Genomic DNA, 24,709 nt, shown 5'->3' on the forward strand with positions numbered 1-24,709 from the left:
TGTTTACTCTAGGATACATTCAGATTAGTTAACATCATACCTGGCAGTTAATAATAATAGTAAACAATGTAGAAAATAAGACTATTTGCTGAAACCTAGTGGAAATAGAGGGACTGCTTGATAAAAGTAGAAAATATAGAATTGTTTTGGGGAAAATAATAAAGAATGAAAGAGCCATGAAAATGTGGCTATCGCGTAACCTGAGGAATCCACTGAAATTTGACATAATGACAGCACAGATCAAGTTTTTATAGTCTTTGTGTCTCCTCCATATACTTTACACATGAAAAAGAACCAAAAAATAATTTGGTGATAGTTGCCTACATTTTGGAAACAGGTCACAATCACCAGGGAAATTCAAGTAGGATCAGGGGGAGTGCAATAGGGGATTATTGGTAAGGAACGTATAATTAACTGATTCTGGAATAGGTAAGAGAACAAGGGAATCCAGAGAAATTCCATGTCATATTTTAATCCAGTCCATTTTGGGATTTGGGGACACTGAGAACAACTGTTCTTTGTCACTAATTTAATTATATTTTTGAATTGTGGTGAGAATTGGGAACAGAAATGATCCAAGTCTCAAAATTCCCTGCAGGCTGCCAGAACGGAATCAGAACTACAGGACGCTGCAGCAAATTTTTGCTGTTAGCACTTTCCACATGAGAACATAGATCAGAAATTTCCCATGTTCCCTATGAGCCCTTTTAGTGATTGTTGTCATTGATCATATATCAAAAAGGTGTTGTGTGTACATGAGCGTATTTACAGAATAAACAGCCTTCAGAATACAGCCCTTTCTCATGCTCTCTCTGGTTTAAAAATATGTTCATAATTATAACGCAGTTTTTTTCTTTGTTGATTTCATATATCACATAAAGGTCAGGAAGCCAGCCATTTGCTCTTTATGTTCCTGTCTAGATGCTTACTTTGTCAAATGTGTCCCTGAATCTTTTCTCTACTGTTAGAACTATGACCATGAAGAGCTAAGCTGGAAAGGCCCTTAGAAAGATGTTTTCTCATTCAAGAACTATATGCTACTAAAGAAAAGAGGATGTATCAGGCATACAATACTTATAAAAGGCAACATCGTTGGGGCGCCTGGGTGGCTCAGTGGGTTAAGAGTCAGATTCTCAACTTCCGCTCAGGTCATGATCCCAGGGATTGAGATCTGCTTCGGGCTCTGCACCGAGCATGGAGCATGCTTAAATCTCTCTGTCTCTCTGTCTCTGTCTCTGTCTCTCTCTCTCTCTCAGAAAATAAAGGCAACATTGCCTAATCATTCTTAGAGGCATTTTGCTTACTTACACTATAAAACTGAAAGTTTTCATCACAAATTTCTAATTAAGCATTTGAGTCCATTTGAAGAAACAGCCACATCATGCCTCATTCTGCAAACACTTCAGGTTAAAATTTGAGATTCCTACCAAGCGCTACATTTAATGAAGTCTGAAGTCTGTTTACTAAACTATAATGTATATCATCAAAAAAGATGCTCCCAGAGCAAATCGTTCGCAAAGAGAACAAACACTATTTTAATTACTAAAGAAAATATTGTTTCAGCAATTCTGTTACATAAGTACCGTCTCTTCCAAATCTGCAATTTCAGGAAAAGAAAGACATCCTGATACTCAGACAATAGAAACTGGTAATGCCTGCTTTTTCTGTAATTAATCTGAACTTAGAGCAGCTTTCAAATGCATGCATTTTAAAGAGCTAGTATACCAAGATTGCCAGGGGAGATTCATTCTGTGTTTCCAAGTGCTCAAAGAAACTTACTCAGGGTATATTGCCAGCCAATAATTGTTAAATATCTGCAAAGTCTCACCTTTTTCCCCTTGCCCTCGGCATTGAATAAAGGGTCAAATCCATAGCCCTGATATGTAAATCACAGTAACACATACACATGTATGTATTTCAGAACTTCAACCTGAGTGATGCAAATGTTTAGAACAGTCCCGATTGTCTGATGTGTACGTAATTATGACATGTGAATAAAGGACAGAGCGACCAGTGTGCAACACTGAGACACGTAGTGAGTAGGAAGAGGCACTGAAGGTAACAATGACAGAAACGTGGTTCTTTCAAAGCAAGGAAACCAAGAGAACACAGAGATATAGGCCGGAAGTGCAAGAAGACCGCAGGTTCTTTGTTTATATGAGGATAGGCACATCTAAAAGGTAGAAGGCAGGAGGAAAGACGGGTGGAAACTGGGAGTAGTTTGATCTGTAACGTCAAACCAATCAGTGTGAAAAAAATCAGGCATGTTGGAAAAAGGTCATTCACATATTTAGTTTAGCAGAGAAGACAAAGTATATGCAATTCATTTTAATAGAAGGCTGTGATATACAGAGGTTAAAATTCTGAAGGTCTCCTTTCAGTTTCAAGATAAGATCTAGGGGTCCCTGGGTGGCTCAGCTGATTAAACATCTGACTCTTAGTTTCAGCTCAGGTCATGATCTCACCCTCTCACACTATGTGAGATCAAGCCCCATATCGGGCTCCATGCTCAAGTGTGGGTCCTGCTTAGGATTCTCTCTCTCTCCTCTCTCTGCTCCCCCCCTCCCATTTCATTCTCTGTTTCTCTCTCAAAAACAATTTTTTTTAAAGATAACATTAAACATTTTTTTAAGATGGTAAATTTTTCATATTGGGATACTGCCTACATACCTAAGCCCGCCTTTTCCTGTTATGCCCAGAATTCCTGATCCCCAAAGGCCACCAGGGAGCCGAGTCCGATGCAAAAGCAAAAGAGCCTTTATTCGAGCTAGCTCGAGCTCAATCCCCTACCTGCACCGACGCAGCGGTGAGATGCCTGGGAGAGAGAGCGAGTTTTAAAAGCACAAAGATTTTATTGGGGTCTAGGGGCAGTTGGTGAGGTAATGGCTGTGGCCTCAGCCGATTGGCTGGGGAAGGGTCGTGGCCTTGGCCAAATGGCTGGGGAATGGTCGGAGTCCTGTTACGCAGGTCGCCGGGCGTGTTTTGATCGGGAAGTTACTCAAGGTGGAGGACACAGAACAAGATGGAGTGGGCCGGCGTAGGTCCGCCCTTTCATTCCCAGTCTCCCCTCACACATCACCTTCCATCATTCCAGAACGCAGATCCCTAAATGAGTCACATTCCCTAAAACAGCAGTCCTGCCTTTTGAATATGCCACCTCCTCTCCTTGGGATGTTCTCATTCCTTCTCCCTCTCACCTGTCCCAACCTCAGTCGGCCTGCCTGACAACTTGTGCCTTTAAGCTCAGTCTTCAAGCACCAGTAGTAACACTGCATCTTCCGAAAGATGGTCATTCATCTGTCCCTTTCTTTTGGGTTCCTGCTGCATACCATGCATAATCTGGTAGAGACATGCTCTCATTTCATCTTGTGTAACTGCCAGCACACTTGCAACCTTGACTGTAGCAACTTGAGATGAGAGAGTTTTCTTTCCATCTTAAAATACATTTGCCAAGTCACGCATGAGGTGTTGTGAGTAGTAAAAACTTCAATGAACAGGACTGCAGAGCAGAAGGGAAATGCTTCTTACCAGAGTCCTCATACAAGTGGTTTTCAATAGAATATAAAACATCGAAAATGTGTGGGAAATCTGCTCTAGTCTTATGAGGGGGAAAAACTTTCTTCTTATCCACATCTTTGCTGGCCATGAGACAGGTTGCCCCTGTCATTTACACAGTGACTGAGACATATATACGTGGGTGACTAAACACTGTAACATATTCTTCCCACTAAACATAAATATATATCCCCATTTCTCTGCTGGAGGCCCTGAGATTTAATGGCTAATTATGGAACTAAGAAAATCTTCGAGGCAATTGCATTTATAAAACACAAAATTTTAGTCCCCAGCCCAAGTAATAGATGGTTAGTATAATGTTAGTATTTGTAAACCAGTTACTAGATAAGTATGCTAACTTAAACGCTGCTTATAGATAATTTTTTTAAATGTTTATACTGTGTTCAAGTATAAGAAAGAAAAACCTGGTACGTTTGGCCTCAGGGATATTAATTTTTTTAAGACTTCCAGAAGAAAACAAGAAAGAAAATTCAAAATGGGAAAGCAAAATTTACTTGCATGTAAACTATGAGGAGTCAATGATTCCAGGTTTTTTTTCCCATTCTATTAGTTAATACTTTAGACCCTTGATGCTGAAATGCAGTCTGAAGACCAGAAGAATTATCATTACGTGGGAGCTTATTAGAAATACAGACTTACAAGACCCATCTCAGATGTACTGATTCAGAGTCTGCATTTTAGCTAGATCCCTAACTTAGCCCTCTGCACATTAGAGTTCCAAAGGTATGGTCTAGGTTATCATTCTTCATACTGCTAGACTATGCCTTCACCTTAAAAAGTGTTTTAGTCATCTTTAACTTTTGTTTTGTTTTGTTTTTTTACCTTTTGAAAATGAAGCCAGAAGCATTAGATCAGGAATAATGCTTGCTGCTCAAACCTGTCTCTTTCCTTAAATATATACGTTCATTTATGAACATGCCAGGAGAAAAAACAATTACACACGTACGTAAGCTTTTATGTTAAACATAGAAGTTTATTTTATTTGATGCTTTTTTTCCCCAGATGCTGCAAAGAGATTTTCTCAAGGCAGGGTGTCTGTCCCACAATTTCACAGACAGTAGACAGTGAACACTAATGGGAAAAAAAAATATGTGTGTGTATACACACACACACACACACGCACACGCGCACACACACACACACAGCTTATTTCAGCATCCTAAAGCTCTCCTTAAATCCCAGATCCACCTTTTTTCTTCTGTCACTGGACAGAGACTGTTTCCATCAGGGGCTCCCTGCAGTGACATGGGGTGGGAGAGGCAGGAACACATTACTGAGCTGTCAAGTAGAGGGCAGCTCCTCCCTTTCCAGGAGGGAAATTGAGTGTGTGTTTGGGTTCTTATCAGTTGACACCAGATGTACTCAGCTGTTTCACTTTCCATTTTACCCCGACTAATCAATTCACCTTGCTCAAAATCAAACCAACACTTAAAACATTCAACAAAGTGCTTACATTTTTATGCTTAAGGCTAATTTAGCCCATAGTTCTGGGATGCTCTAAGGCAAGTCTCATTCCATGAAATAGGCTCAGAGAGATTTCTTAACATTTTTCCTGGTGTCGTCATGGTCCCTTGAGTGATTCCTTTAATTTCTTCCTATCTCAGTGTGCATCTATATAAAACGAAAAAATATTCCACTCTCTGATTATCAGATGAAAAAAAAAATGTTTTCAAGTCGAGAAGTACCAAATGTTATGCTAATAGAAGATGTTAAAAATGTACCTTAAACAAAGGCAATGCAAGGGAAGTTAAGAGAAAGTGAGTTAACTACAAATTCATTGTTTGCCAATACTAAATGTCAAGGCAAAAAAAAAAATGAGCCAAACATGCACAATTTATTATGTCTTCTCTTTGTATTCATTTGTGAAGAAACTATTTTATTGACTATAGCAAACTCTAAAATAGAATCAAAAGAGTTTGACCCCTGGTGAAGGGAGACAAACTAACAGATAAAGCAGTTTTTATTCGTAAGAACTCATGGTGGCAATGCCCATGGTTATGATGAAGTTTACAGTTTTGGGTGGGCTTAAGAGTTTTTAAGAATCGGGGCACCTGGGTGGCTGTTGGTTAAGCGTCTGACTCTTGATTTTGGCTCAGGCCATGATCTCATGGCTTGTGAGATCAAACCCCACGACAGGGTCTGTGCTGACAGTGAGGAGCCTGCTTAGGATTCGCTCTCTCTTCCTCTCTTTCTGTCCCTCCCCTGCTCTCTCTCTCTTTCAAAATAAATAAAATTTAAAAAATTAAAAAAAGTTTTAAGGAACATATTTCAAAGATAAGCCAAAGTATTCAATCATATTTTCAAAGAAGAATGAACTATAAAAGTCATTCAAATGCAGTTTGTCCTTTTGTCCTTCCTGGCTTTTTTTTTTTTCTTTTTTCTTTTCTTTCTTTTTTTTTTTTTTTACAAAATGGAACAAATAAACAGAGTCAGGAAACAAGCACCAGCTACAAACAAGACCACAAGTCATTACCTGTATTGATGGTATATTTATAATTTCTCCATTTTGTTATGATTTAGAACTAGAGGAAATGGAAGAAACAACTGCAGCAAGTTTTATGTGTGCACAACACACACACACAACTCGAGGAAAAACTCCAAGGTGCTGATATACTACTTAGAGGAAAAATCAATGAATCACAGAAGAGAGGAGCATTTTGACATAATTTTATTGTGCAGATGTTGCTTATTATGATAGGTCTTACTGCTCAAGTAAATTCTATTTTTCTTCTCCCAGTCTGCACTACGTTAAAAAACACAGGGAACAGAAATGTAGACTATAACATACCACCATTATCCTATAGAACTTATTCTATCCTAATAGAACTTAGGTTGTAGAATGTGGCTAAGGGGCATGGCCAGTGAGCTCCTAAGCCCTCTTGGTTTCCCCATTCTATTCCACCGAGTCGAGACTTTGGATAGTTCACCTGAGTAAGTCGTCAATGTTTAAAGCACATTAGAATAGCTCCATCCAGTTAAGAATTGTTGGTCTTTCACTTCTCCTTCTAGGGTGGCGTGGTAAGAACAGAAGACTAGCAGTATTATTTTGGGGGAGTCCATCCACAAGTACATATGAGGAGTCGGAAGAAGCAAGCTCCTAAACAACAACTGAACGTGTGCACCCCAACACATATTAAAATACACCTATCATAGAAAACTAACTCTGTTGAGTGATATTGAACTCGCTCATTTTTAGAATGCCTATGTAAAGAAAGCCGGGGTGAAAAATGTGGTACTTTCTTACATTTCTGTATCATTCGTTGTAGAATTGACAAAGTTTCACATATGAATTGATTAGATAAATCTCAAATCTTTGAGGACTATAAGATGGAAAGTACACTTTGCACCCTTCAACAGCTGTGCCATAATGTCATTTTTAAATAGAATGTGGGGCTGGATAATACATGAGATATACAAAATACCATTTCAAAGAGATCTTGTAAATAGCATTTACAATTTGCACGTAAAACCTAGATTAGATTTGCATTTCTTACATGTTTTTCACATAAATTATTGTCTCTAATTTCACGAACTATACCCCAAAGGGAATATCACTCATACGTTTTCTTAAGGATTGACTTCTACCTTTGCAAAAACTAAGGTTTTGTGCCACCCCATCCCACCAAAAATAAAATTTGAAATAGCTTCATAGTCTAAGAATGAAGTCTGTGGTATCCCAACTGTATGCATCTGGGAATGTGAGGACACCTCAGTCCCAATGATGAACATTTTTTTCTCCCAGGTCAATGCCGTTATGGACTAAAGAGCACGTGCATTGTTGTGGCCATTCTGCCATCAGCTCAAGCAACACTAAAGAGATGCTCTAAGTTTTCAAAACGCATGGTGCAAATGTGCCATTTTCGTTTTAGCTGCTTAACATATTGCAAAACCATTGCAGAATTTTGTTGCTCGTAGACATGTCAGCTTTCAAGCCTGACTTCCTTCTATTTTTAGTTTATTATACGTGCTTAAGAGCTGGCAAGGTTTTCAAAACTAATTTATATCTGTGTAATCTGGTAGGTAGGCATATTTTAATGACAAATTGCTTCCTTTCTAGAGTGAGTCTCTTCAAGTAATACGATATAAAATTCTAGATTGTATGGACTGTTTTCTGGATTTCAAACACTTGAAAAATTTATTAGGAGGTTTGGTTGTCTGGGATAATACCATAACAAGATATAGTAACCCCTCCTATGTAATAAATCTGAATGCTCAGGATAGTTTTGCAGTAGCCTAAGTGTAATGCATCATTACCCCAAGGCTCTACTTTCTCCAATTTATGTGCATTCTGCTGGTTGAATCAAATTGATGAAAAGCCTATTTTCTCAGAACATAACAAACCAACATGAACCTTTCTAGGGCTGCAAATATATTTAAGAAAATATATAAATCATTGCTTGTCAAAGATTAAGGCTAATTTAAGCTCACTATCTGGAAACCCTTAAAGACTTTTGCTTTTTCTTTCAGTCACTGTCTGTAAAGTAAGGTGCCTCATTAATGAATTTTAATCAGTTCTTAGCAATTCAAGGCTATAAAATAAGTCTAAGTAGCAACAGCTTCGAAGGCATGGAGTGGAATAATAAGACCTTTGTAATTCCCTCACTGTTTATAATCCATGAAGATATGTCCTCAAAGAGTGAACTGAAATTGCTTTTACGAAAGGGGCATAATTCTTTCTTAGCATTGCTCGTGAGCCATTCAATATTCACGATGGAGTAATTAATGAGTTCAAAATCTAAACTATTTGCAAACAGTGATCAATGAACTTTTTCTGCTGAGTAGCATCAGATTTGTTATATTTTCTCCTCGTCTTCCTATCCTCTTTGGGAAGATAAACATATGTTTTGTTTAATATTAGGGTGTTTGACTGGACATCAAAAATTTGGCTGTGGCTGATTCACTGTAAATTTGAAATGACTCGATCCCCTGCTTAGTGGATTTATCCTTACTGTCAACTAGCTGACTTAATCAGGTGTATCATAGGTCTTTTGCATGGTCAAGATGAAAGTGTATTTAGTACTATCATTCATTCATTTCTTCTTCCAAGATGCAACAACTGTGTTACCACTATTTGTCAGAAATTCTTTGAAAGATCTGTGTTCTCATCCCAGTGGTGTCCAAAGACTCTGGGCTCTCCATTCTTTTTGGTGCGTGGAAATAACAGGAGGAAAATTGGATGATGAAACTCAGCTACCGAACTATCAGCTGGAGACAGTATTTTAAGTATGCATAAAATTATATTGCTTAATATCACACATATCAATGTATCAGATAAATATGCATATATACAGATGGTCCTAACTTAAGATGGTTCAACTTATGATTTTCGACTTCCTAATGGTTTCAAAGTCATATGCATTTAGTAAAAGCCCTACTTGGAATTTTAAATTTCGACCTTTTCCCAGGCTAGTGACATGTGGTATGATATTGCCACGTGATTCTGGGCAGTGGCAGCAAGCCACAGCTCCCAGTCAGGCGGGTGATCACGAGGGTGAACAATCAATACACTTAAAACCGTTCTGTGTCTCACAGTACAGGGTTCGATAAATTACATGAGATATTCAACACTTTAGTATAAGATAGACTTAGTGTTAGATGATTTTGCCCAACTGTAGGTTAAGTATTCTGAGCATGTTTAAAGTAGGCTAGACTAGGGGCACCTGGGTGGCTCAGTCGGGTAAGCGTCCGGCTTCAGCTCAGGTCATGATCTCGCGGTTTGTGAGTTTGAGCCCCCTATGGGGTTCTATGCTGACAGCTCAGAGCCTGGAGCCTGCTTAAGATTCCGTGTCTCCCCCTCTCTCTGCCTCTCCCATGCTCATGCTCTGTCTCTCTCTGCCTCTCAATAATAAAACAAACCACCCCCCCCAAAAAAAAACACATTAAATTAGACTAGAATAAGTTATGATGTTCAGTAGGTGAGATGTATGAAATGCATTTTTGACATAATATTTTTAACTTACAATGGGTTCATCAGTACATAATACTGTAATAAATTGAAAAAGATTGTGTGTATGTGTGTACATTCACACATACATATATGCTTTAGTTCACACGTTTATAAACATTCAACTGCTTCAGATATATTCAACTTAGAAATCTGTGTTCATCCTTGATTCATTCTTTCTTCCTACATTATCATGATGGTAATTCCACTTAATGCTATTCTTTGACAGACCCTCTCATGGTCTCTTTCTAAACTATTTCAGTGTCCTGCTAATTACTCCCCTCAACTTTAGTTCATTTGCCTGTTCAAACTAATCCCCCACCCCTCTCACACACACACACACACACACACACACACTGAAGTCATTTTAATAAAACAAAGATATGACCATATCAGCCTGCTACCTAAAGTCTCTTATTGCCTTATAACCTAAAATTCAAATACTTTAGCACCATCAAACTCAATTCCAACAAATCTCTCCAGATATAATTGTGACTATTATTTTGTTCCTCTCAATTTCTAACGCACATACATTTCCATTCTTCTTTAAATATGTTGGACATCACAGGGGCACCTGAGTGGCTCAGTCGGTTAAGCGTCCGACTTCGGCTCAGGTCATGATCTCCCAGTTTGTGAGTTCAAGCCCCGCATCGGGATCTGTGCTGACAGCTCGGAGCCTGGAGCCTGCTTCGGATTCTGTGTCTCCTCCCCTGTCTAACCCTCTCCTGCTCATGCTCTGTGTCTCTCTGTCTCTCAATAATAAATAAATGTTAAAAAAAAAAAAACAACTAAACATTTTGTACATCACAGACCTAGGAATGTTAATACTCTCTAATCCTTGTTTATCTGATGAGTATTAACTGTATTTTAAGCACTATCGCTGGGGAGAAAAATCCTCCTTCAAGACAGTATTAAAGGTTTTCTTATCTGTTTTCCCACAAAGTATTTATGGGTTAATTCATTCAGTCTATCAATTATGCATCCACTATTTATCATGGGCCTACAATGTGTCAGACACTGTACAGACTAAACTCTAGCAAAAACTTTAGTATCAAACAAAAAATATAAGGTCTCTGTCTTCTTGGAACTTAAACTAGAGAAGAAAGGCCATAAGCAAATTAACAAAGAAAAAAATGCATCAGTGAAAATTATAATGAGTGCTATACAGAAAAAGAACAGGGTGAGAGATAGAAAATGGGGCAAGGGAGAAGACAGGTTAGACTGAGAGAGTTAGGCTACTCTATGTTCATACTGCTTGAGTCAGTAATCAACCCAGTGAGGAAAGCTGGTGCAGGAGGAACATAATTTCAAGAGGGAAGAATGTCTGAGATAAAGTTGGAGAAGATTTTTGATGTGAGGCATTGAGGCCCTATAGACATTAGAGTCTACCTCATTGTTAAAAGATCTCATTTGAAGGTGAAGGAAAGACACTGAAGTTCAAGGAGATAATTTCTTAAAAGACTAATCTGGTGGGGCGCCTGGGTGGCTCAGTTGATTCAGTATCTGACTTCGGCTCAGGTCATGATCTTGCAGTTCATGGGTTCAAGCCCCACATCAGGCTCTGTGCTCACAGCTCAGAGCCTGGAGGCTGCTTCAGACTCTGTCTCTCTCTCTCTCTCTCTCTCTGCCCCTCCCCCACTCACACTGTCCCTTTCTCTCTCAAAAATGAATAAACATTAAAAAAACAAAAACTGATTTGGCTACCACCAGAAAAAAAGGCTGACTGGGAGCAAAACCAGAAGCCAGCAACTAGTCAGGAGGCAATTGCAGTCCTGTAAGATGAAGACAATGCTAACTTTGGCTAAACAGGTTGAAGGCAGCAGAAATGAAAAGAAGAGGGCAACGCGGAGCTCACATTAAATGACAAAAGTTGATTGAATTAAACTGAACACAGAGACTAGTAAATAGACAAATTGAATATAGAGATCAGGAGTGAAATGAAAAGGGATTCATTCCCAAGTTCATTTTAAATATTCTTGAGCTTCAGAGATGTCAAGCAGAAAAGAGAAATACTCAGAGGGAACTTCTTTGGTCCTTTTTGTGTTTGGACAAAAAAAAAAAAAAAATAGAAACAAGCAGGGAAATTACCTCAGTTTTAGCTGATGAGTTAAATTCACAGTGTACCTTGTGCTGAGGAGATGAATAGCCTTTGTGGGAACTTGGGACAGCCAGGAAGCCCTGACTTAGACAAGGAGGATAATATATCTCTAAAGTGAAAGCGCTATGTGTTTTGATTAAGTGAGTTAAATCAGTACAAAGCTGCAGAACCCAACTAGAGGTAGAAGCAGATAAATCGTCCAATGGAGAGGATTACAGAGGCTTTAAGAAAAGCTTATAGGTTTTTTTTTTAATTTTCTTTAAAGTTTTTAGTTTTTATTTTTGAGAGAGACAGAGCATGAGCAGGGGAGGGGCAGAGGGAGTGGGAGACACAGAATCCAAAGCAGGCTCCAGGCTCTGAACTGTCCGCACAGAGCCTAAGGTGGAGCTCAAACTCACAACAGTGAAATCATGACCTGAGCTGAAGTCAGACACCTAACCACCCGAGGCACCCAGGCACCCTGAAAAGCTTATAGTTTTAACGGAGTTGTTCAAAGTATGTCAGAGAATGTGTGCCCATGTGGTTCTAAAATGCCCTTGTTGGAAGCACATACTTTTAGGTTTATTTCAAATTAGTTGTAACCAGTGTTGCCGGGAAGAAACAGTAATTGTTAGGTTAATAAACTTTACTGCCCTGCTCTGTGTTATACTGAGAAAGTTCGCCTGCAAGGTCAGTTTTGAAGGGGAGCTTCTGCAATTTCAAAGCTAGTAGCTTTTCTTGATTCACACCGTCCTCTCCAGAAGGCACACTCCCCCATATCCGCAATCACAAGGGCCTCTCTTACCTCTGCTTCACTTCTGAAGCATGACTGCCTATGTTGTTGATGGGCTTTCCGGTGTGCCCCTCCCCCAAACAAGGGAATTTTGCAAATAACCATGGCCTGTATTTTAATGTCATCATCTGCATTTGGTTAAACTGAACACAGTCATTTTCTCCTAACGCTGAAATAAAGAGGCAAACAGGAGCTTAATCTCACTGACTGGAGAAAAGCGTCATATGTGCTTTTTAGAGCATACCTAGGAAACCAGATACATTCCTTTGACTATGTTTTATAGTATTGTATATTCTCTTAGAAAACATGGCTTTTCACTCCCAAGTTAACACTTTAGTCAGAAAGGCTGTATAAATCCTAGTTACTAAAAATAACAGCGCCTTTACCCAAATAGCAGGTGCACATTACGGAAAAACAAGGAAAATATGAAGTATTAGGACCAATTTTATCTTTGATGATACTTCCAAATGTCAAGTGTGACTGTCAATAAAAGGCTGAGAGGATCTGCCTTTTGATCAACAAGCCTGCCACGATTAGGGTTGGTTCACGCTTACTAGACAAGCGGATGAAATTTAGGGTGATACACCCAGACCCAGACACCCCAAAGCAGCTAATTCCTGATCAGGCTCACTGCAGACATTTGCATGCCCTGGGCCAAGAGCACAGGTGAAGGCCCACTTATTATAGGCCTGAATAAACAAAGTTCTAAATCGAGCCAACAAACTACTTAATAAGTACGCTCTACCCCTATCTTGATAAAATATATCGTCATAATGTCAAAATTTCTATTTTTCGTTTCACCTTCATTCTTTTCTGAGCTTCACATGCATACTTTTTTATTTTTCTGTAACTACACTTGTACTCATTCCCAGTGATTCAAAGGATTAAACATAAAGCATAGCATTATTCAAAGGGCAAAACTCTGAGTATATTCTAATCAAAAATCAGTATACTTATTTTATTTTTTTTAATCAAAATTATTCTTAATGTTTAAAATATCTTCTTCCATGGGCGCCTGGGTGGCTCCATCATTTGAGCGTCCATCTCTTGATTTTGACTCAGGTCATGATCTCATGGTTTGTGGGTTCCAGCCCCGCATCAGCCTCTGCACTGACGATATGGAGCCTGCGTTGGATTCTCTCTCCTTCTCTCTCTGCCCCTCACCTGCTTGTCCTCACTCTCTCTCTCAAAATAAATAAATAAACTCGAAAATTTTTTAAAGTATTTTCTTCTAAAATATTCAAATTTTTCTATTCATTTTCATAGACAACATAGAAATTATAAGTGAGGAACATAAAAAGTTAAGCAAACTTATTCATATGAAGTTTAGTTTCATGTAATTAAGACTAAAATAAATATAATTATTTTCTAACGAGGAAACTGTGATTCTAACATGAACTGTATATCTAGTGGCCAATATAAAAATTAGTAATACCCTTTATGTACATTTATTTAGGGGCTGCCAAACTTTTTATGAAAACAGACTGTAAATATTTGAGGGTCAGGGTCATAGTGTTCTGTTACAACTACTCAACTCTGTCTGTGTAACGTGAAAGTAGTGTGGATGATACATAAATGAATGAGAATGGCTGTTTTACCAAAAGAAACTGCTTCCAGGTAAAGACAGTGGAACAGAGTTTACTGAACCCTGGTTTAGATTTACATATATACAAATGTAAGAGTCATTTGAATCATCTAATATTGGAATGTTTCTCCAGCCCTCAAATGCAATTGTTGAAATACCATAGTAATTCATGAGGACTTTCATAACCACAAATTGGGACAGAAAGAGTTAAAAGAAAAGAAGTGGGAGAATCTCTTACAATCATAGTGCTGAAATTAAGGATTTGACAAGGAAATTAATTAGACTTTTCTCTTTCAAGCACTTATGCTCTTCAAATCCTTTCAGTCTGTCTCTGAAGTAGGGACTGCACAACCTGAAAACCTTCACAGTGTTAGAAGCAAGTTCAATTTTGTTTAAGCATGTATTCTAGAGAGGGGGAGTGTTTTCCTTGAAGGGTGTGGGTAAAATTGTTACTCATGTTATGGGTAAAATCATGCCATCCCTAACAACCAAATCCTGAGGGACCAAGCTTCCCATGTGTTTGTTAATAAATCTGTTTTTGTGTACGGGTGTGTGTGCTTTCCTGCAAGTGGACTCAGCAGAGATTAACATATTTCCAGAAAAACACCTAATAGAACGTTGGCCATATCTTGGTTCTTCCGTGTTACCTGTGTGACCCAGAGAGTGTTCCTTAGAATCAATGGACCCCCCCCCAAAAACAACTTAAACATCACTTGCGCTGATTAGATGGGCACAAAGACCTCATATTCATTCTGGAAAATAATAAGAATTCAAGATCTATTTGTTGAAACAGATATCTGTAATTCATCTAATTCATCTTTAAAAGCTGACAGATTAGTTTTCTCCAAACACCATGGGTTTCAGAAGAGTAGAGTAAAGAAAATAAACATGAGACCATAACTGTAACAGGAATTCAGGCTTTTTCACTCAAAAATATAATTAAGCTTATCTGATCTAAAGACAAATTATGTGATATCATCGTGCGGCATTTCATGCACACTTCTCATAACACTCTGAGCCTGTTACAGTGGACTTCTAGTGATGACTGCAATTCACATGCATTCCAAAATATCATGATCTCGGATAGCTGCTGTGGGGAAAGAACCACGGTGATACCCACCATAGAAAGGGTGGGCAACACATAAGGAGAGACTGCCACCAGAACTGACGTTCTTCATTAAATACCAAAACATATGTAAAATCATTTAAAATTATTTATGAGATGAAACTAGTTTAAGTTCAAACATGGTGTGTGTCCAGCTTAAGACTACCTTTTTTCTTAAATCTGTAGTTGTAATACAAAAAACCAAATCTCACCGCTGGTAATGGTAGCTGCCAGTTCCAGAAAACTTCTGCCTTGATGCAAGAGAACATCATGACATGCCAAGTATCATACCAGGTGCCACCTCATCCATTGTCTTCTTCAGTGGTAAAAACTGTCAACAATTATGGATTCACAAAATGAGGTTTGGAAGGTTTCATTTATTTATGTACAGATAAAGGGCACTAATCCAGGTCTGTCTAAACCAAAAACCTGCCCCTCATAGCCCAGCACTATGAAGCAAGCACTGACCTGAATCAATGAGATGGGTTCTAATTGTCATCTCTAGCCACTACTGAGAGCAGAGCCAGCTTCAAATTCAGTGGGAAGTAGTGGTCAGAGACGTTCCTTCTACCCCTTCCAATACCCTCCCTATTTAACCCTGTGGTCTCACTTCTCCCAGTGTGCAACATGTCCCATGCCAACAAATATGGATTCTTGGCTGGATTGTCTGGTGGAAGAGTCTCACTAAGTTGTTATGATCTTAGCATGTTGCTCCTTTCTGACTTGTAAACAACCAGTAGGTTGCTTCCAGTTCATTTTTATAAAAAGCTCCCAAAGATATTTTAATATTCCTTGGAGATACAAAGACACAAATGACCAACAGTGGCATTAAAGGAAGAGTGATAGGAGATAAGGACAAAATTTATGAAAGGTATGATTTCCTGATATATCTGTATTGTATTCGTAATATGCGGTGCACTTATTTACAAGGCAGAAACCAAATTCTACCTTATATTAGGTGCCTAGCATTATGGTTTTTTTTAACGTTTATTTATTTTTGAGACAGAGAGAGACAGAGCATGAACGGGGGAGGGGCAGAGAGAGAGGGAGACACAGAATCGGAAGCAGGCTCCAGGCTCCGAGCCATCAGCCCAGAGCCCGACGCGGGGCTGGAACTCACGGACCGCGAGATCGTGACCTGGGCCGAAGTCGGACGCTCAACCGACCAAGCCACCCAGGTGCCCCATCCTAGCATATGTTTTAAGTACAGAAAAAAGTTCCCATTCTTGATATCTTCAAAGCTTGACAACTTTAACACTACAAATTGCATGTGCCCTACTTCCAAATGGCTTATCATTATGTGTAGCCTTCTTACTGGAAATTATAGAACTCTCCTAACATTGGGGTACTCAAATTAAACAACTCTGTAACTAATTACAGTCTTTTGGAAGCAAGGTAAGCTGTAAATACTCTACCTGCAGATTAAAAAATGAATCACCAGCAATAAAATTTTTTTGCCATTGTTTCTAGTATTGAAAAAAAAAAAAGCTATGTGAACTGATGGTTAAGTCAGATTTTGGATTTAATATCTATTAATTCCATGTTAGGTAGGACTATTCCCCAAACTAGTGATCATCAGATGGATAATGTGACAAGTTCTCTCAATTGTGTCTTTCAATTTGAGAAAGTGCGGCCTCTCATGTGTCATTATAAAGGGCACCTTTAATTTCCTCTCCCATACCTTCTCGGTATTTACATTAGTAACATTGCACCATAATTGTATTTTATAAAACCCGAGACTCATTTAAATGCCTGAAAATTATGCCAAAGGGATTTCATTTACCACTGGCTGTGTAGGGGATAGAGTTATACAACCCCTATTAATGCTAATGGGAGTTCATGAATAAATCTTCAAAAATACAGAGAAAAATGTATCCCAAGAAGGACATGAAATGAAGACAACAGGATCACCAGAGCAAAATTAAATGGCAGTTTGATTTTCTGAGCTAATACCTCATAAAAATAGAAGTCACTTGCACTTAAAGTCATTTAAGAACAGTGATTTCTTTAGTAGGAATTCACATATCTCTTTGACAACTTAATTCACATAATTTGCACAAATAACAATTTTTATTATTGACCATTGCCTATAGCTTTCCAATATGGAATGACCTGAAGGCCTTTTATATAGTATCCCAGTTCAGCGTAATTGATACTGACTGACTATTTAGATGATAAAACACACTTTTAGAAATAAATCACCATGAAATTATACAGTTGTAGTTGTAATACTACATGTTAGAAGGTACTATCTATATGAACTTCTATAGATACAAGAAGAGTAAGACATTTTTATATTGCTCATTGGCAAATGGTACAGCCATTTTTTTAAGAATTTGGTGGCCATCTTTTAAAACTAAAATATGATTATAAATATTATGCAAGTCATTCTCATCAGGTTCTTAATATGTTAAAAAACAACAACAAAAATAAAACTTCAGGACCTCTTGAGTGGCTCAGCCAGTTGGGCATCCAACTCTTGATTTTGGCTCCTGTCATGATCCCAAGGTCATAGGAATGTGCCCCATGCTGGGCTCCTCACTGAGCATGGAGTCTGCTAAGATTCTCTCTCCCTCCCTCTGCCTCTCTTCTCACTCACACGCTCTCTCTCTCTAAAACAAAAAATAATAAATGAATGAATGAACGAATGAATAAATAAATAAAACTATAGACTGTTAAAATTTAAACTTTTTATTTTGGATGATTCTTTTATCTGTTTGTATGTTTGTTTGGATATAGAACTAACTTGTTTTCATGCAGCAACTGGGACTTTTCCCATAAATGATTTCGGTGTTTCATTATTTTAACAGAGTTGTCTCCACATACAAAAAAATGGAAGTATAAGTATATTCAATGTCAAATTTATGTATCCTAACATAATCATATTTTGTTTAAATTGGTGCTGTGTAAATTTATTAGCCCTTACTAAAATTATATTTTATAAGTATTTCAATAAAATGTCTGACTTTTGAATATAGAATACCTTTTGCTAGAAAATGTTTGAGTCAATTAATATCTGTCCAAGCAATGGATGGCTTAATATTTCAATTCTGGGGACTACATATAGACTGTTTTCCTATTCAACTTCCTTTATGAGATAGGGGTTTACTACACAATGTATCTCAACTTTTTTTCTTTTGCTTCCACCTGTATTAGTCTCATTTGACTCCTTTGATAATCTCTTTCACAGTTAATTACTTCCATTTGTAGGTGATGAAATGGGTAAGGAGTCCACTTCAATGTAGGCACAGCTATAAGCATGGTCTTTCCCCTTTACTTGAACTCAGAATTAAGACTTTTGATTCTTGTTTTTATATTCCATTCCCAGAAGTAGTTTTCACTGGAGCAGTTATGTGCAAGTAGTCTTATGCTTTCTAGCAGTAGTCTACGATTAGGGTCTAGCTTCTCCAGAACAGATGGATTTAAATATGTATTAAACTAAGAGGCATTCTGTCAAATGAGTTTAAATGCATTTCATTTTCAGACAACCTATATGACATGATATTTTTTCTTAAAAACAAAGCCAAGATAAATCAAAGTCAAGATAAATGAAGAGCTCAAGATGACATCAGTCCCATTTGTCCAAGTCTTGGTGTTGTGTGGATGGACAGCAGTCAGTTATGACAGATAATAGGTGATACATCCAATCTAATAGCCAAATTCATTAACATTTTTTTCCATTTCTAAACCATTCTTAAAGACAATCATAGATGGGGTCACACCATCCTCATGATAGTCCAGCGGAACAGCCACACCATCTGGACTAAGGTTTTCATAGAGAATGGTAGTTTCGGAAATGAACAAGGATGTGCTTGATTTGTTCTGCAGCCCGCATAAAAGGTTTTACTCTTTCTGATCTGTTCTTCAAGTCCTTTGCCTTTGGCTTATTTCATGTAATCTTTGATGTACTTCTTGTAGGCTTCTTTTGTGAATGTAATTTCCCGCAAGTGATGGTTCATGACAATATCAACACCAGCAATGACTGTGCTCTCAGTGCCTTCACCTCCGGGGTCTTCGATGGAGGCATTTCCACCAATAAGTGAGTCATCAATGTTACCCTCTGTCCTACTGACCATCTTCCTCTCCATCTCCAGGCACAGCCTTTCCATGATCTCCAGGATCTTGTAGATGTCAGAGACCATCTCATCACAGCTGATGAGGTCCTGGTAGATGATCATGATTATGGCTGGAGAGAGACTGCAGTGGCACTAGCTTGGCAGGAGCCGGGAGCTCTGAGTGAGAGTGGCACAGCCCCATAGGTGGGGGTTGGAGCGGGGAGAGAAAGCAATGCACCTCAACTTTTAAATGCTATGTCTACAAATCAATTAATAAATAACTTACTAAAAAGGTCAGGTGTAGAAGAGCTTTATTAAAATATATCTGTCAATGAGACGCCTGGGTGGCTCAGTCAGTTGGGTGTCTGACTTTGGCTCAGGTCATGATCTCACAGTTTGCGAGTTTGGGCCTCACGTCAGGCTCTGTGCTGACAGCTCGGAGCCTGGAGCCTGCTTTGGATTCTGTGTTTCTGTCTCTCTCTGACCCTCCCCGGCTCACACTCTGTCTCTCTCTCTCAAAAATAAATAAACATTAAAAAAATTTAATAAAAATGTCTGTCAAGATGAGGTGTTAATTCTTTTAAATGACAGCCATAACAGCAAAAAAAAAAAAAAAATATCTTGACTGTAAGAACACAGTACACATACAATATATTTTAGATTGGTATTCTTTAAAGTATTATATGAACTCTTTTAACATAAATAGAACTTATCACTAGATGTATAAATTGTTTTTTTTTAAGTTTAGTTATTTATTTTGAAAGAGAGAGAGAGTGGAGGCAGGGGAAGGGCAGAGAGAGGGGTAGAGACAGAGAATCCCAAGCAAGCTCCCCTCTGTCAGCACACAACCCAATGCAGGGATGGAACCCAAAGACCGTGAGACCATGTCCTAGCCAAAATCAAGAGTTGGAGTTTAACCAACTGAGCCACTCGGGTTCCCCATAAATTAGATGTATCATTATCACACATATTGACTTGCTTTTGAATATAAGAAAAGAAAGTAGGAGGAGAACAGGGATGTCAGATGTCCTCTGGAGCCACCATTCATGGAATGCTTGCATTTAAAGCTCAAAATCTGGTAACTCCCAGACACCTCACATCTTAACTTTCCATAGGCCAGATTGGTTGATGATACTACAAGTTGAAAGGGAAGAAAAGGCATCATATGCAAAGACCATTGCTAAAATACATGATTACCTGATATCCACACAGTATAGTGAGAAGAGAAAGGGCTTTAGGATAAAATATCCTAACTTGAAACTTAGATTAGGTACTTAGGAGCTATGTCACCTTAAGCACAAACTTACACTTGCTGAGCTTCAGTTTCCTCATCTTGTATATCAGACAAATAATATTTACCTTAGAAAGTGATTAAATATAGAGATTATTTGCTAAAAGCTTCTGGCTTACTAGGTAACCAAAACATAATAGTTATTGTCCAAGCATGTGTTGATTATGCATAGTAGTTGACGGCTGCTGGATAGTCTCAACTTCCTTAATGGTACCGATACACAGCAAATTGAAATAAGCCCCATGTGAATTCCTAGAATTTTAAAATTCTTCACTTTATTTACTACCTCTAGAATACCTCTGATTCCATAAGATCAGCACCAGGTTAACCATCATAAAACATGGTAATCCTCTCTTTGCTGTTTCCAGAATCTGATTTCTCACCTTAGTTTTGAAGGGCACCTCAGATAGCAGGAGGAATAGCCACTCATCTTGAAACTCCCTAGTGAGTACTCTTGGCATGATCAAATTGAGTACTCATTATACTCCGGTTGTTGACACAAAGGACTTGCAGGAGTGGAATGAAAGAGCAAAATAGTGAACTAGTTTATAGAAAATAGAGAACAACACTCTACTGTCCCAACCCTCCCTTACCAAACAAACAAACAAACAAACAAACAAACAAAACATCCTGGAACCCAAGACACCATACACTTTAACAGTCCAACAGTGCTCGCTTAAGATGAACAGGGATAGGAAATGATTTTCTTGAAACCTGGCTTACCCACTGCTACTTCAGTTTCAGGGGAGAAATCAATAGATTGTGTCTGGAGCTAGCATTGCTTAAATAAACAGAATGTGCATAGCAGCGGTTCATCCTGTTATCAAGGCTCTATTTGTACAATGGACCTCACTTAAGGTCACTGCCACCAGTGGCTATCAATGCACATGATTCCACTTCCTTGTGATTCCTACATACATCAGCATGCCTAATTGCTTCATCCATGCCATGTCAGTTTCCTATCAACAGGGGCATTTGTGTTGTTACTGTCGATTCAACTGTTTCATGAAGTCAAGTATGGAACTCTGGAATACCAGAAGAAATAAGTATCTTTCACTCTGAAGAGTGTGCTTTACAGACCAATTTTTCAGCTTTGTCATGAGTCTCATTTCCCTTTTTCCCAAGCAAAGAAAATCAGAACAGTCTTTAAGAATTCTCTTCATACTCTCTTTGATGTAGAAACAGTCCAGCTGCACTTTATTCCCTCTTCCTTTTATCTCCTGGGAAAAGGAGAAGCTGGATGGCTTAACCAAGTCCTAGCCTATATCCCAGAGGGAAAAAAAAAAAAACAAACCTAATATGTCCTACAGGATGGAATGAGTGGTAGGGAAATCTCTCCCTGAATGCTGATGATGCAGGCTTCTGTCTGGTCCTTCTAAGCATCATACCTGATGTATTTATTTTAAAGAAATTATAATAGCCCGACATTGGTTTTTAGGTTCACCAGAAGTGACATATCTTCTTTACTGTGAATTTTTTAAAGCCGAAAGAAATATAACGAGATCTGTCATCTAGAGGTCACTGCTTTCTTCACACAGATCATTACTACTTATGATGAGATAGTAGCTGGGTGCTTGTGCCAGACTCCTACAGGAAAAGCTGTTGAAGGAGTAAAACCGTTGCTTTATATGCTCGCAGACCAATAGGTAATGACATCCGGTGAGAATATATGAGTATTGGGCCAGTAGCACTGGTGGTAGTAAGCATGAGCAATAGTAAAAAGCAATCGTGCTCATCATCTTTTGAGCGTAGCACTCATCTTTTCAATGATACTTTATGGATATCATTTCATTTCACTATTTTTAATTTGCTTTATCTAAAAGAGAAAGGCATGTGCTGGATCATAAAATCTCGTCAGTTCTGAAGGATAGAACATGAAAATAAAAGTCTACTGTCTTCCACCCAGAGACACTCTGAAATAGTCTGGTTTTCGGACCTCAGATAATTATCTTAAGAAGTACAAACGTTACATGCATATACCTGTTTGGTAATTTGTCAATGTTAAACATGATCTATACCCTTCCATAGAAGTCGACACTTATTATAGTTCCATACTATAATTCTAAATCTTTGCTAACAATATAATTACTTATTTTATTTCTTATTCTGTTATAACCCTTATATTTGTATACCACATCCTTAAATTTCTGTTTCTTTACTCAAATATTTTTAAAGAGTATGTTCACTTCTAAAAGAAGGGAAAGAAAGGAGCACTTGGGTGGCTCATCGGTTGGGCATCTGACTTCGGCTCAGGTCATGTTCTCACAGTTCATGAGTTCAAGCCCCACATCAGGCTCTGTGCTGACAGCTCAGAGCCTGGATCATGTCTCAGATTCTGTGTCTCCTTCTCTCTATCTGCCCTTCCCCTATTCATTCTCTCTCTCTCTCTTTCTCAAAAATAAACATTAAAAAATTTAAAAAACAAATAAAAGAAGGAAATGGGAGGGAGGAAATATATTGGACTTATTTATTTTACATATTCTTTATTAATACTTGCTTGCTTATTTATTTTCTTGTATACTCTCTTAATAGCGATCTTCACTTTATGCCTAGGCCCTCTGGCAACTTAATCATGTATTTGTTATGAAGAACACATTTTGCAAAGGTATTTTTCTGAAAGCCCCAAGAATTTCTATTTTAATTTATACCAACTGTTTTTCACCTTAGAATTGTCCTTACTTTTGCTCTCTTATGTTAGGCCTTTTCTCAGATGCCTTGGACTGCTTATGACAGCTATAATACCTCCTAATAAATATAGTAAGAAAGACCTGTGATTGGCACAATGTCTGAGCTCTTTCATATCCAAATTAAGTCTGTTATAATCTCACACTTGATTGATCATTTGGTTGATATTCTGATTTCTGTGTCCAATTTGTCCATTTGTCCATTTGAGTCCATGTTTGTTTGTGTTGTTTTTCTCCTCTCTGGTTGATCTTGGTCATCCATTCATGTTTATCAATGCAGAATTCTGTTACTTAATATTCTCTCTAGCATTGTATTTTATATCTATTCGTATTTTTTAATATATCCTCCACTTTGGAATCTTAGCACTTCTTAAATCACTTTTTTCTTATCAATATATGTATTTATGACATGCTCTTTGTTATTATGAGATTTTGTAGAAACATGCATATTACTTTCATAAATGATTAGACTGTGTCTTCCTTTCCATTTCTACTGACTCTACACCCTGTTATCAATGTTCATCACTTCCCACAGTGATTTCAAAATCACCTTGTACTGGTCTTTTTGCCACCAGCCAGCATCCATTTATTTCACGTTAGAAAATAGTTAGCCATTTTAGAAGATAAAGCATTGAGTCTACTACGTTCATTTCCATAGTGAAATAAAGGGAGGAGATGAGAAATGCCATTTACTTTTCCCACGTTAACTTAAATACCTTTGAAATCTCTTGAACTGCATTAGTAAACACAGACGGCTAAGGAATATGGACCCAAGAAGAGCATATCATTGTTTAAAGCAATTTCCTTCAGACACAGTTTCCAGTGGGAAAGATTGGCTTTAAAAATGAAAACCGGTATATTGGGAAAGGTGCATTATAGCTGCCCAGCTAACCAATTGTTTTCCATTAGAAAGAAGTAGAAAGGAACTAGATGCTCAAGTAACTGCTTAAATGGATTTGGTTCCTGGTAGCCTCAGGAGGTGTTATAATTACCCTGTTAGGGGTGTTCCATTGGACGACTACAGAATTTTATTCAGGTCTATTTCCAAAGTAATTTTTGGATTTAAAAGTGGAATAACTCAATAAGAGTTGTTCTCACTGGGAGTCATTCCAGTTCCCCCTAAGCTTCCATATAAAGACAGGATTTGAGAAACAATGAATAAGATAATCCTTTTAAATCTTCCTCTTGATTGGAAGCGATTCAATTTATTCCAAAGGCAGATTACTGTGAACGAAATTCTAAATTAAATTGACTTAATATGTGTTGCTCCTGGGATCTCTAGAAATTTGGGGATATTACATTTCGACATCTAGGGGAACGCATACCTGTTTTAATCTCTCTAACATCTTTTACTTTCTTCTGACAAGGACACCTCATTTTGTTTGGGGAACTTCTTCCCCCGCCCCTTCCCCCAGCAGAGTGGAGGGCTCCAGCCCCAGAGCCTCCAGACCCCTGCTCAAAGGATGGGTAGGTATTTGAATCTGGGCGATCATCGTATGCTTCCACTTTGGGTCAATGCTACCTTGTGATCAGAATCTTTCCCTAGGATTTTTTCCGTGTCCCCTTTGGTTAGAGATCCATACATATGTGGAACCAACG

General features: G+C 38.2%; 1 pseudogene; it reads right to left on the minus strand.

Moving 5' to 3' along the window:
* Nucleotides 1-18,728: 18,728 nt before the first annotated feature.
* LOC125921639 (translationally-controlled tumor protein-like) lies at nt 18,729-19,539 on the minus strand (annotated as a pseudogene).
* Between the last annotated feature and the right edge of the window lie 5,170 nt (nt 19,540-24,709).

This window comes from Panthera uncia, chromosome C2 (genome assembly GCF_023721935.1).
Source record: "Panthera uncia isolate 11264 chromosome C2, Puncia_PCG_1.0, whole genome shotgun sequence".
NCBI classification, from domain to species: domain Eukaryota; kingdom Metazoa; phylum Chordata; class Mammalia; order Carnivora; family Felidae; genus Panthera; species Panthera uncia.